Source organism: Branchiostoma floridae, chromosome 3 (genome assembly GCF_000003815.2).
Source record: "Branchiostoma floridae strain S238N-H82 chromosome 3, Bfl_VNyyK, whole genome shotgun sequence".
NCBI classification, from domain to species: Eukaryota; Metazoa; Chordata; class Leptocardii; order Amphioxiformes; family Branchiostomatidae; genus Branchiostoma; species Branchiostoma floridae.
Genome location: NC_049981.1, coordinates 19,910,709 through 19,922,834, shown reverse-complemented (window position 1 = coordinate 19,922,834; position 12,126 = coordinate 19,910,709). Strand labels below are relative to the sequence as shown.

General features: G+C 42.4%; 1 protein-coding gene across 1 annotated transcript in view; it reads right to left on the bottom strand.

The window, feature by feature from the left end:
• Positions 1-11,419, bottom strand: part of LOC118410962 (zinc finger MIZ domain-containing protein 1-like) — a gene marked incomplete in the record, with an annotated part of 128,490 nt that extends 117,071 nt beyond the window's left edge. Inside the window, 1 exon segment of the mRNA XM_035812944.1 lies at positions 11,253-11,419.
• Between the last annotated feature and the right edge of the window lie 707 nt (positions 11,420-12,126).

The following is a 12,126-nucleotide window of genomic DNA, read 5'->3' as shown; positions in this document are numbered from 1 at the left end:
ACTAGAAAGGCAACATTTTTGAAAAAAATGCAGGATGTGGGCGAAGGGAAAAGAAAGGAAAAATCGCAAGAAAAGAAACAACTAGAATGACAACATTTTCGCGAAAATGCAGCAAGTCTTTCCCGTGGCCTTTTTTGAAGTTTAAGTCAAACTATCTTACACACAATAATAATTGCCATTAGGTGCCCCGTATTCTCGGTTCACCCCTATTCTCGGCCTTTACCTGACGTCACGGGTTGTGCTGTGTAGCAATTATAAAGCTGAAATTCATGATCAGGTTCAGGTCCGGTACCGTACCGTAGCCTCCATTCCAAATTTGACTTAACGCCGCAGGCGACAGACATCGACGATACAGTATTTGGCTGCCGGTATGGTCCGAGGTGTTGACGAGCCCCCCTCCCCACATGGACCGTCCGACCGTTTAAACGCCGTCTTTTGAGGGCAATCAAAAAATAAATAAAAAGGCGTGTAAACTGAACGATGCTCTGTTTGCAAGATAAAATTGTTGTAAATATCAAAAAAGAAAAAAAAAGACAACTAAAAGAAAGTTGTTCCCGCCCGGAATCGAACCAGGGTTGACCTAGCGAAAAAAGCGCAAATGTAGCTGTGGCTTTAGCCATTCGGCCAAGCTTGCCGTAACGTTATTACCGGCATTTTAACAGGTACATGTATACAAATGCAATGCGTAGCTTGAACACGTCCGTTCACTGTTTAATTTGCAAGATTCCAAGGTCCCATTTTCTGAAGATAATGTTTTTCTGTGCAAATTTATCAATCTTGTTCATTCCATGGCGGGCAACTTCTTCCTTGAGCGCCTGTTTGGTCGAATGCATGGCCGATTTACTGCCGCGTCTCAGCTGCTATTATAAAACTGGATGCCGAATGACATTTTGTGTTCTCTGCGTTGATAGGTCCAGCTCTGACGTACACCCGAGACAGTCTGAATTTAGGCCAATCAAAAAGCTGGGAACGCGGAGTATTTGCTAACAGCTTCCATTTTTCTGAGTTTTGATTGGCTATTATCAAAATGGATGCCGATTGTGTCCTGCGCGTTGATAGGTTCACCTCTGACGTACAACCGAGAAAGTGCGACTTTAGGCCAATCAAAAAGCTTGAAACATGGAGTACATGGAGGCTTCCATTTGTTTCTGATTTCCGGTGAAATACTTGTAAGAAAACTATATGTGTGGCTTCGCCCACATAAATATAATTCATGTTATCACAGTTGCAATTTATAGTTCCAACTGTCTTGCTAATCTTAACAAGAATTACAAGAATTATAAAATTATAAAACAAAGGACTGACATCAAAATAATAAGCTACAAAGATCATTTTAAACAGGAGCTACTCTTGTTACACCATATGACCCGGAGCATGCACTTATTCTCCATTTGTGTCCACATGAATGCTATTTCCCAGGACAGTTGTGACTGTGCAGCAAAGCACCTAACCACAATTCAACAGTGCGGGTGCTAAACAACGGCCCCTTCCACACCACCGCTCCGGACCACACATTACCAATTCCCGACCACATCTCCGGGTCAGGTTTAACTTTGCTGGGTCACCCTCGCCTGATATTCCATCAATTTCCACTGATATTTCATTACGCGGGGAAATACAGAGGACATTAAGCATTAACGAGGAGTGCGGACGTGACAACACTCTCTCCCCACACCATTTGTCAACACACATCCCCAACAGACCTATGGGAAGGATATGCAAAGAGCATAGCAGGGATGGAAATGCAAGGTGTATGTATAGATTTGCACACCCAAAATTGGAGCTATGCACCTAATTAGTAATTGTTGGCTGTAGATGCACCTAAATATTTGTGTACATATGTTAAAGTAATAGGGGGCATCTCAGCAAGTAGCTTATATGTGAGGAGGTGCACCACAGGTCCAAGTATTGTAATTTGTATTGGGGTCCCACTGATGACTTGAAATATGTAACCCTTAACGACACTATTTCCTGTATTTGGAATTTGAAATCCACTTTCTGTGAAAACAACAGAAAAGCTGGTTGAAACAAAGAATAAGACCCCGAAGCACAGCGTCGTAGGGCAATGTGCTGGCGTGAACTCTGTACCCTCTGATACACTTCTTTTTTCAATGTCAGACACAGTGGTATGGTTGTGAAAAAAAAAAATTCCATGTTGAATTGATTCCAAGGAATTGTTTGTTTTGCATCTGTCCTTATAGCTTAGAGTAGTTAGTTCTTTAACATGTCAAAGGTGTGGCTCTCCTCAAAGATGGCACCACCATTTAGGATCCTATCCGAAGAAAGCCTTAAACTAAAGTTTGTATCTCTTTCATTATCTACTGTAGCAGGAGGAATAGAGCTGGAAGATGCAGGGTTGTCTCCAGGACTTGTCCCTCCGTCCCAAGACGGAAATTTTCTTTTTGGGACAGTCAAAAATATCACTTTGTCCATCCCAAACATCTGAACTTCATGACATGAAACTGCTGAAAATATTACACTGACAGTTTCAACAATGAAAATCAACAACTTGGGCTCCCAAACAATGACTAGGATGGACACATTTTTAAGTTAGAGACAACGCTGGGGAAAGGTGAACAGTATAAGACAAGTATCGTCAATGTAATCTGGATATAACCATACTTGATAGGCATGACAACATAGCACACACAATGCAATACAAGTAATTTTCATTCATACTCTTCTGCGGTTCATTCATACCCTCTTGCTTTACTTTCACTCTCAGTGTGACTGTCAAAATGCGAATATAAGTGTGATCTAATCCATGCTAACATTTCAATGGTTTAACAGCTCAAGATGCAAGGAATGGTCATTTAGTCAAGGTGTTCACTTGAGATGTCCAACCAAAGGCTGTTTCCAGCTTTAATTCCACCCTACTCATTGATTAGGAGCCCATGTGGTTGATGATTTTTGTTGCTTACAAAAATACATTTTCTTCAGTTTCATGTCATGAAGTTCTGACTCTTTGGATGGCGGTTGAAATTTTTTCTGTCCCAACAAGAAAACTTCCGTCCAGGACGGCGGGACAATGTCCTGGAGACAGCCCTGTCCCACCCAACACCAAAAGACAACCCAACAAAGGACACCACCACCTGGTCATGTGACCTTGGTGCCCAGTCTAGCTGGTAGACACCAGATATCCGATACCCACAGATTTGGGAGCACACAGTTTGCCCAAGGAATTACCCGACTCCCAGTTTTACATTGTCCGCTAAAAGCATGTGTTGCCAGTTGGCAGGGTAACCTGAACAACACAAGTGGAAGGCAAACATTTGTCAGCAGACAGAAGTTGCAGTTACAGACCACATTAAACACCCTCGCTTTTTATTACGTCAGTCAAGGGAAAATTAAAAACTGAGCATATGTTGGTTTTCTGCAGCCAAGTCAAGAAATAACAATTTTTTTACCACAAGCTATCATTATCATTAAAATTAGTCAGGCAAACTTGAATTTTGATAAGTTCCACAAATCTATTCTAACAATACAGCTTGATAATGGTAAGAAATAAAAAGTTTTATTTTTGAATTTGATGTTTCTGTTCGGTGAAAATTTTTGCAGATGAAAGTACTATACTATATGCAGACAATACATCATACCTGGCCCACCTGGCGTAACACGGCAACAGTAATAGAACAATAGAGAACAATGCCTGGTAACTTGTTCTATAAAAGAAGAAGGATGTATGAACAGGTGTAACCATTAAATAAAGAAATGTCCAATGGACTAGATATAATTAAACAACAGACGATCCTAGTTGGATCTTTCCTGTAATTGGAGGCATGGTTCTGGAAATGCACAATTTACAAACAATACAAGATCAGTCAGTAATACAAAATTCTCCATTTGAAAATTTTAGTTTTCATAGCAAAAAGTACATCTTTTAACATTCATCCCGTAATGCTATTTTCACAAAATATACCCAATTTGGCTTGAAATTATTCAACACCAACCCTTTACGATTAATATCTGTTGCAATGTTTGTTTGAATCTTTATGACATGAATGCAAAATTAATAAAATCACATTCTGCTAGAGATAACCAGTTCCTGAGAATTTGAATTAAACATCTTTGACCAATTCATGTGTGAACATGCAGATTATAGTATTCACAAGAAGCTTTTGATACATCCTGAGAACACTGTGACCTGCAGACATGTTGTATAAACAAGGGCTACACTGATACACAAATTCTTTTGAGGTTATTACTGTTTACAAACCATGATCAAAGATTTGAGATGTATTTCCTATTTATCAAGCTCCTGTGGTTTTGTTCTCAATCGCTAAAATGTGTCCTGACTGATGTTTGGGAAACATAAATCAACTGGTCGAAAATAATAAGCATTAAAGCTAAAAAAAATGCCAACATGCTTAACTTGTGAACAATTCATCCCAGACAACTGTATGACTTTATTTTCAAAGCACTTACCATATATGATGATGAAGACTTAGACTTCGATATAAACAAAGAAATATCCAAATGGCTTACTACTTTTTTTTTTTAAAGAAATCAATGAGAAGAGCTATTTCATTCCAGCTTCACATCTACAATGTACCCGCCCAGCTTTGGTGACACGGCCGCCTCTCTATTATATATCACAGGGATTATATCACCTGACACAGCATATAGCTACCACCCCTCCTGCAGCTGCCATTTCATAAAAGCCAAACACCCTGGTACCATTAGCGCTGACTGACTTTGGGGAGATTGAATGGTTCTGACAGGTATGGCTGCTATTTACATCCAGACGCCCCCAAAGACACTGTCATCACATCTGGGGAGTACATGCGATGATGATATAATACATAATATCGCCATAGGAGACACCATGGTGTGCTTTCTACCATGTCGTACTCATCAATGGTGCTTTAGGAAGTGCTGGCTTTCCCGCAAGCCTTCCAGACAAGACTAAAGAATTGATTGAAAATCTGGCGAACTTTGTGATGTAATCAACCCTACTAAAATGAAGTTGACATGAATGCCTGCAGTAACAAAAATACCACCTCATTCTATCAGAACCCGGTCCCTATCAACAGTCACAACAGTCAGACATTTACTACGTGTAAGCAGCATGGGTTTGTATTGTAAGCGATCTCTCGCACACTCATGGGCGTGAGCTAATGGATAACTAGCATGACTGGCATTCTGATTACACCTAACTCAGGATTCTCTGCTGCGGAATTTTAAGAGTGCGGGAATCGAGGTGGTTGGGAGAGGCCGCGCAACAAGAAGGGAATTATGCGGTGGGTCTCCATCAAACATTAATAAGGATATGGCCAGGATTTGTACGTCGACCTCTGCATCACAAAACAGAATCGCTGTCAAACGATGACCACTGCAGAGTATGAAATTCATAATATATATGCTAAACACTAATATTTTACAATGACTGAATAACACATTGACTAAAGCTAACGGAATAGAAAATCACTTGTTTTCAGTGAGGTAAGACTAATCTATATCTTTTAAACCCAATTATAGGATCAAATCATCTTGGTAATTAGAATTACAGTTTGAATGTGCATATGCAAGATATGCAATATGTAATGATTGACTAGGGATACACAACATGGTGTCACGAGGTGACATCGTGATCACTCTGTGATCACCCCTGGTGTGGGGAGTGTCACCCGAGTAATTGGGAGCAGATGTACAGGGGTTTGAGAAGGGACACGTATGAGGGTAGGGGATTCAACGGAGAGAAGCCGACAGAGAAAGACGTGTCTACCAGAGCTCCGAATAAAGTCTTCTGTCCGCAAACATCATGCCTCTGTCCTGATCCTTGACTTGACTCACTACCATGCCACCGTGACATCTGGTAGTACGGCTGGGGTGAGTCAAGTTCAACGGACGGGACAGAGGCCAACGGGAGTGTACAGAGACGCAGGCTGACTTCGACTCAGAGAGCGCCGGCCCGGAGTACCGAGCCCGCAGGGTTGACCAGCTATGCGCAAGGCGGCGAGGGAGTGTCGGTGGCCGAGGCGAGCGAGAGGAAGCAGGAGGGGAGGCGTCCGAGAGATGCAGACTGACTCGAAGCGATTTGTGATCATGATGACCGCGACAGTAATGGCCTACAGCAGCGGCGAGGGGAGCGGAGTACGGCCACACGGCGGGCGCGGCAGCAGGGCTGGGGCAGGACGGCCACGCGGCGGTGACCGGAGGAAGAGCGCCCGGCCGGGCAGAGAGAGACACAGGAGGACGGTCGGTGGGCTCGCATAGTATCATTGACGCACCGTGCACACCGGCCTAGTTCTGTTACTTACTTTCTTTGCTTTGTTGTAGTAGTTTTAGATTTGTTATAATGTAGGCGACCAACGTTAGATAATTTATGTCAGTGCCATCAGGAATACAGTATAGATTAGATTAGAGCAGTCATCATCATGTGGACGTGGCGGAAGTCAGTGGGGGGGAGTCACCAGATGGGTCCGTTTAGATGTAAGACGGATAGACAGATGAGATAGAGATGGAATTGTTATAGATAGAACATATGGGTTTTACTCCCTGGGATAGTAATGTGTAGTTCGTATGATGTTACCATATAGCAGGTCAGGGGTGTCCGGCGTTTCATGTAGTTGTCGGAAGGTCTATTTGTTGTGTTTATGTGTTGAGGAGATATTAATGTTTAAGTCGAGAGGTAGAGGAGAGAGCAGCGGAGTTGAGTTGAGACGTAGATGAGGTGTCGAGGTTAGAAGTCCGGTGTTATGTGTATGTGCGTCAGTGGTTGCTTTGCGTGCCCTATCCGACCCCAACCTCTACAGGCGAGACTCCACAGCACGACTCGGCAAACAACGACGCCCCGAGGGCCCGACGTCGTATAGGAGTCGTCGTCGTGGGAGCATCTAGCCGGGAGGCCTCTGTGGACAAGACAAGCCTCTTCCCGACGGGCAGAGGAGTTCCTGTCGTTTCCCTGTGGTTCCGGGACACACCCGGAAGTGCGCAAGCCGGCCGCCGAGGAGGAAGTTGGCGCGGGACACCTGGCAACCATTTGATGAACTTTTGTTGTTGTAAATTGTTATGTTTTTGTTGTTGTTTTGTAAATGTCGGAATGTCGCTGACCTGCATTGTAGAAGAATTAGTAGTATTGTATAGAAGTATGTAAAAGAAAAGCGGTGATGATCTTCCTGATAATATGTCCCGGTAATCGATAATTGATAACAGCTGTCAACAATGTGGAAATTGTTTTAAAAATGCGGGGTGAGGTGTCACGAGGTGACATCGTGATCACTCTGTGATCACCCCTGGTGTGGGGAGTGTCACCCGAGTAATTGGGAGCAGATGTACAGGGGTTTGAGAAGGGACACGTATGAGGGTAGGGGATTCAACGGAGAGAAGCCGACAGAGAAAGACGTGTCTACCAGAGCTCCGAATAAAGTCTTCTGTCCGCAAACATCATGCCTCTGTCCTGATCCTTGACTTGACTCACTACCATGCCACCGTGACAATAAGGCACCCTGTCTTACTGTAACTATCTTTGAGATAATCAGGTCCTTCCTTTAGGAAGAACAACAGACTAACCTTGCCAAACGTTCAGCTAGTTAGGCAAAAGAGAGCTTGTAGTATGACTATGAGACTATCAGTATGACTAGTTAGTGGCATTAGCAAGGGAGGACTTAATGCACAATGACAAACTGTTCTTTGGACATGAGCATGATTACAGGAGTAGATTATATCACATTATTAGAGTTGATTTCTTCTGACAGCCAATATATCATTACCATGGAGAAATACAAAGCAAACATATTCAGTTTTAAACTTTCAGAAATGCTTCTTAATTGCTAAAGGCCATAGTACTAATAGTATGATATACCGGTAGGATATATTTGGCATAAAAAGGTTAGCCAGTGCTAGTTGTGGTTACACTTTTAGCCACCCAATATCACAAAACATGACATATCATGATATCCTGTAACTTGTTTATTGTGGCCAATGTACATACATACATTGAAAATCTGTACAAGAAAAATATTTACACATAACAGGGTTTAAAGCACTCTGCCAAAACTTTTTGAAGCTAAAAAAATTGTTTCTCGAATAGAAACCAGGCCAGTACCTGGAAGGAGCCGACGTCTGGTGTCCCACAAGGTGGTGTACTGTCCCCGTACCTTTTCCTACTCTTTATGAGCTCAAGGACAACAGTACATCCTGACACTATGAATGTGGGCTATGCGGACGATGTCGGAATGTCCAGAACTCTGTCAGTACCTCAAGCCATCGAAGACAAATCACTTGAGGAAGAGACATCTCATCTCGACTCGTGGGCTGACACCAACAACATGTTGCTAAACGGGAAGAAGAGCCAACTGCTACAAATCTGTGTCTGCAGATCCGTTCCCAGCCCACCAAGGTTAACCCTCGGGGGTGTGTGCGTTCCGTGGGTCGCGTCCGCAAAAGGTCTGGGCTTCATCTTGGACAAAAATCTCACCCTGCAAGAACAAGTAACCTCAATGGTTACTAAAGCCTCCCGTAGACTGCACTTCTTGAGACTACTTGCAAAGCAAGGGACCAGTGTCGCCGACCTAGTGACTATCTACGTGTCCCTCGTGCGCCCAGTCCTCGAGTACGGTAATGTCCTCCTTGTAGGCTGTAGCAAGGAACAGGAACGCGCAATGCAGAGAGTCCAACAGCGGGCTCTACGGATCATCAGCCGAGCGGGCAGGCGCGATGTGCCCGACCTACCCACCCTCCAGTCGCGACGCGAGGATGCAGCTGTCAAACTTTTCACACAAATGTTGGATGTTGACCATCCCCTACACGACATGGTTCCACCTTCCAGATCAACTGCCACGGGACGATCACTGAGAAACAAAAACACTTTCTCCATCCCCCCAGCTAGAACTAAAAGACTTCAGAACTCTTTCCTGCACACAGCTATCAAGCTGTACAACAAGACTGTAGACATGTAGGCAGTAACAATGGCTACTTAACGTCGGATATGTTGTTTACTACTTTAGTATATTGTTTCTTATTGTATATATACGGTTTTTATGTTGTAAATTTCAACGCTATTCAGGCTGCTATTTTGTCTGCTATGTTGAAATCAATAAAGGATGATGATGAAACAATTGACACATTTTGAAATCAACAAATACTGAATTGCATTACCATAGAAATGTGAGCAGATCAAACCTTACTGTCCAACTGTCCGTATGTAGGCTACAGAATCTTCAGCGGGTTAAAGTTGGTAGCAAAAGAAATAAAAAGAAATAAAAGGCCAAACAAATGTAGTTTCCTTCTAATAAGTTCCAGTTCTAAACCACTATGCAAAACATTAATTTACAAAGGTTGATTGTTTGTTTACAAATAAAAGTAAACCACCTTATGTTATCTAGAATTTATTTGAAACTTTGTTGGCAAGTATAATTATGTTTCCAAAGGTAAACATTCTGTTTTCGCTGGCCTACTGGCCTGCATTCTTTTTCTTTCTTTCTTCTGTCGTCAGCCAATCAAAACTCAGCACGACTGATGACGTCAAAAGCTTATATTCATTACATACTGGTACCTTAGAAAATCACCACGATGAAGTGTAGGTACAAGTAGCCTAAAGTCTGCAGTACAACTGTCTAAGACGCTGAAGGACGAAGGTTCATGTCCCTCAAGTTTTCTTTTTTTTTCCTTTTTAAAATTTTAGACACATACCTTATACACTCAACGCTTTTGTCCTGGGAACAGGGCATTGCACGTTTCACAATCAGCCTATTTTATTTCTTTTCTGACAATTTTTCTTTTTTCCCCCTTTGGAAACATCCTGCATTCTCGTTAAAAATGTGGCCTTTCTACTTCTAGTTATACTAAAAAAAAAGGTTTAGTCATTCCATTCAGGGAAATACCTTCTACCTTTTACGTCCAGAAGTCAGATTGCTAACCACTTGTAACCAATGTAAATACTGTAACAAGTTATAGAGACTATCTAGTGTACAGACCTTAAGTTGTACTGTGATTGTTTCAATGGCAGGTTGAGGAAACTACTTCAAACATGACATCATCAATGTGGAAGAATAAGAAATGTTTATCATATGCCACTTTGTCTGGATATAAGCTGTCATCATTGTTTAACAAATCAACAGAATCACAACAGAATAAATTAACCCAGGTTCACAACAGAAAACATCTGAAGAGCCAAGCTCATTTGCTGAAGAACAAAAAAAATGTAGTGGGTGATCAGATGACAAAATAAATGGCAAGATTACAGCATAACCAATTTCTGTGTAAAGGAAAAACTCTACTGAACAGTTTCTAGGAAAAAACCAAAGCTTTGTGAAGAGCTGTGTTACACATAGATAATCAATCAATCAATCGTTTTATTCATACTTCCTCAATGCCTTGTGACACTTCCAGGATTGTGAATGCACGACGTGAGATACCCCCCAAAAAAACAGGAGAGGAAAAGGACTGCCCGGACGTTTCCCCTTGTTTCAAAGAAAATACCAGTGAGAGGAAAAACCACTTCTGTGACATTCCCTGGTCATGACTCCTTCCTTGCTCCTTGAGTCCTTCTGGCATGATGAAAACAGGAAGTGTGATTTCAGCAATGGTCCCTCATTTCATCACCATAACTCTATATATACTATAGCATACATCACTGACAATGAAACTACATCAAAGCAGCTTGGATGTAGAAAGGTAAAGAAAGGTAAGACTGCATAATGCACTGATTCCCGTTTAAACTTTCAAATCCGCCTGTATTTGCATAATAAAAGCATCAATGGTTTGAAGTATTGTGGCGGATAACATGTTGTTCTTACCAATTTGCTGACGATCAGGGTCGTATGGCTTCTGTCTTATTTGTTGAGAGCAAAAGGGATCGGTTGCTGATTTCAGAAGAACGAAAGTTAAACCGTTATCCTTGAATCATGATCGATGATTTATTAAAGATATTTTTGTGTGTTTCGTTTCGCCAACTATAATATATTTGGGACGGAACCACTCGTTTACCCCCCTCCCACTAAAGCCAATCACGATCACATTACAAAACATGGCAAAATTAATCAATGAAATACGGTAGCACCAACAACAGACCGTTCTAGATCATCCTGTATGCAGAAAATAAGACAGACGGCAGTACCAAAACACGAGAAACCAGCTAGACACGCGATTCCCTCCCAAAGCCGGAACCACACAAAATCTCAGCCGAGCTGCTGCTGAAACAGATGACCTGACACTGGCGTCATGCCACACGTCAAACACTCGCCTGCAAATCGGCGGTTTCCTCGCGAACCGCGCCAGAACCAAGGCTACAAAAAGCGTCCAGTACTTACCAGGGTTTTCTCTGTAGAATGGGGTGGGTAAAGGCGACGGAATCGTTCGAGATCTGGCAGGTTTGGGCGACAAAACCCAGCTGGAAATCAGCGGCCACTGCGACCGCCGAAAGTTGTCTTTGTAACCTGATACCTTCGAGCCTGAAACACGAACTGTGATTGGTCTGTTTTGTCAGGGGGCATGACCTTTCACCCGACTGATATTTTCCCATTTCCGCCAATCAGCATCTATTTACATGGCTTCCCAGTCTGGTTAACATTTTCAGCGGTATATTTGAATCATTATTTCAAGCTCTATTATGAATGATGAATATAGTTTTGGGTATGTCTGTCTGTGTGTCTGTCAGTTTGTTGGTGTTTCCGGATATTTGTGGTCAACAGAACTCAAGAACCTCTGGATGGATTACAATGACAATTTGTAAGTGGGTAGGTGTTAGGAAGACAGAGGTCAAGGTCAATTTTGGGCCCCCTGGTATGTGACCTTGGAACTGCAGCAGAAATTCCTTTTTTTTGGTTATCTTTTGACCTGAATGTGCAATTGTCTTGATATATTGGTGGCAGATACCGTAAATGCACTTACGTTTGCGGGGATTTATTTTTGCAGTAGCAGGGAAATGGAGTGTTCGCAGTGCCGTGTGGTTTTAAGTTCACGGTAGCGCCATAGATTTTAAGTTCACGGTAGCGCCATAGACTGTAATGTAAGCTGCTTTGAAGTGGGCACCGCGAAAACTGCGAACATAAAACCACTGCGAACATTTCTGCGTTTACAGTAGCTTGTGATGTAAAGGAATAGGTGATTTGTAAAAACCTTTTAATGAGAATAACAGAACAAGGGAATGACAAATGTACATATTTGGTATGTTGATAGCTTAGA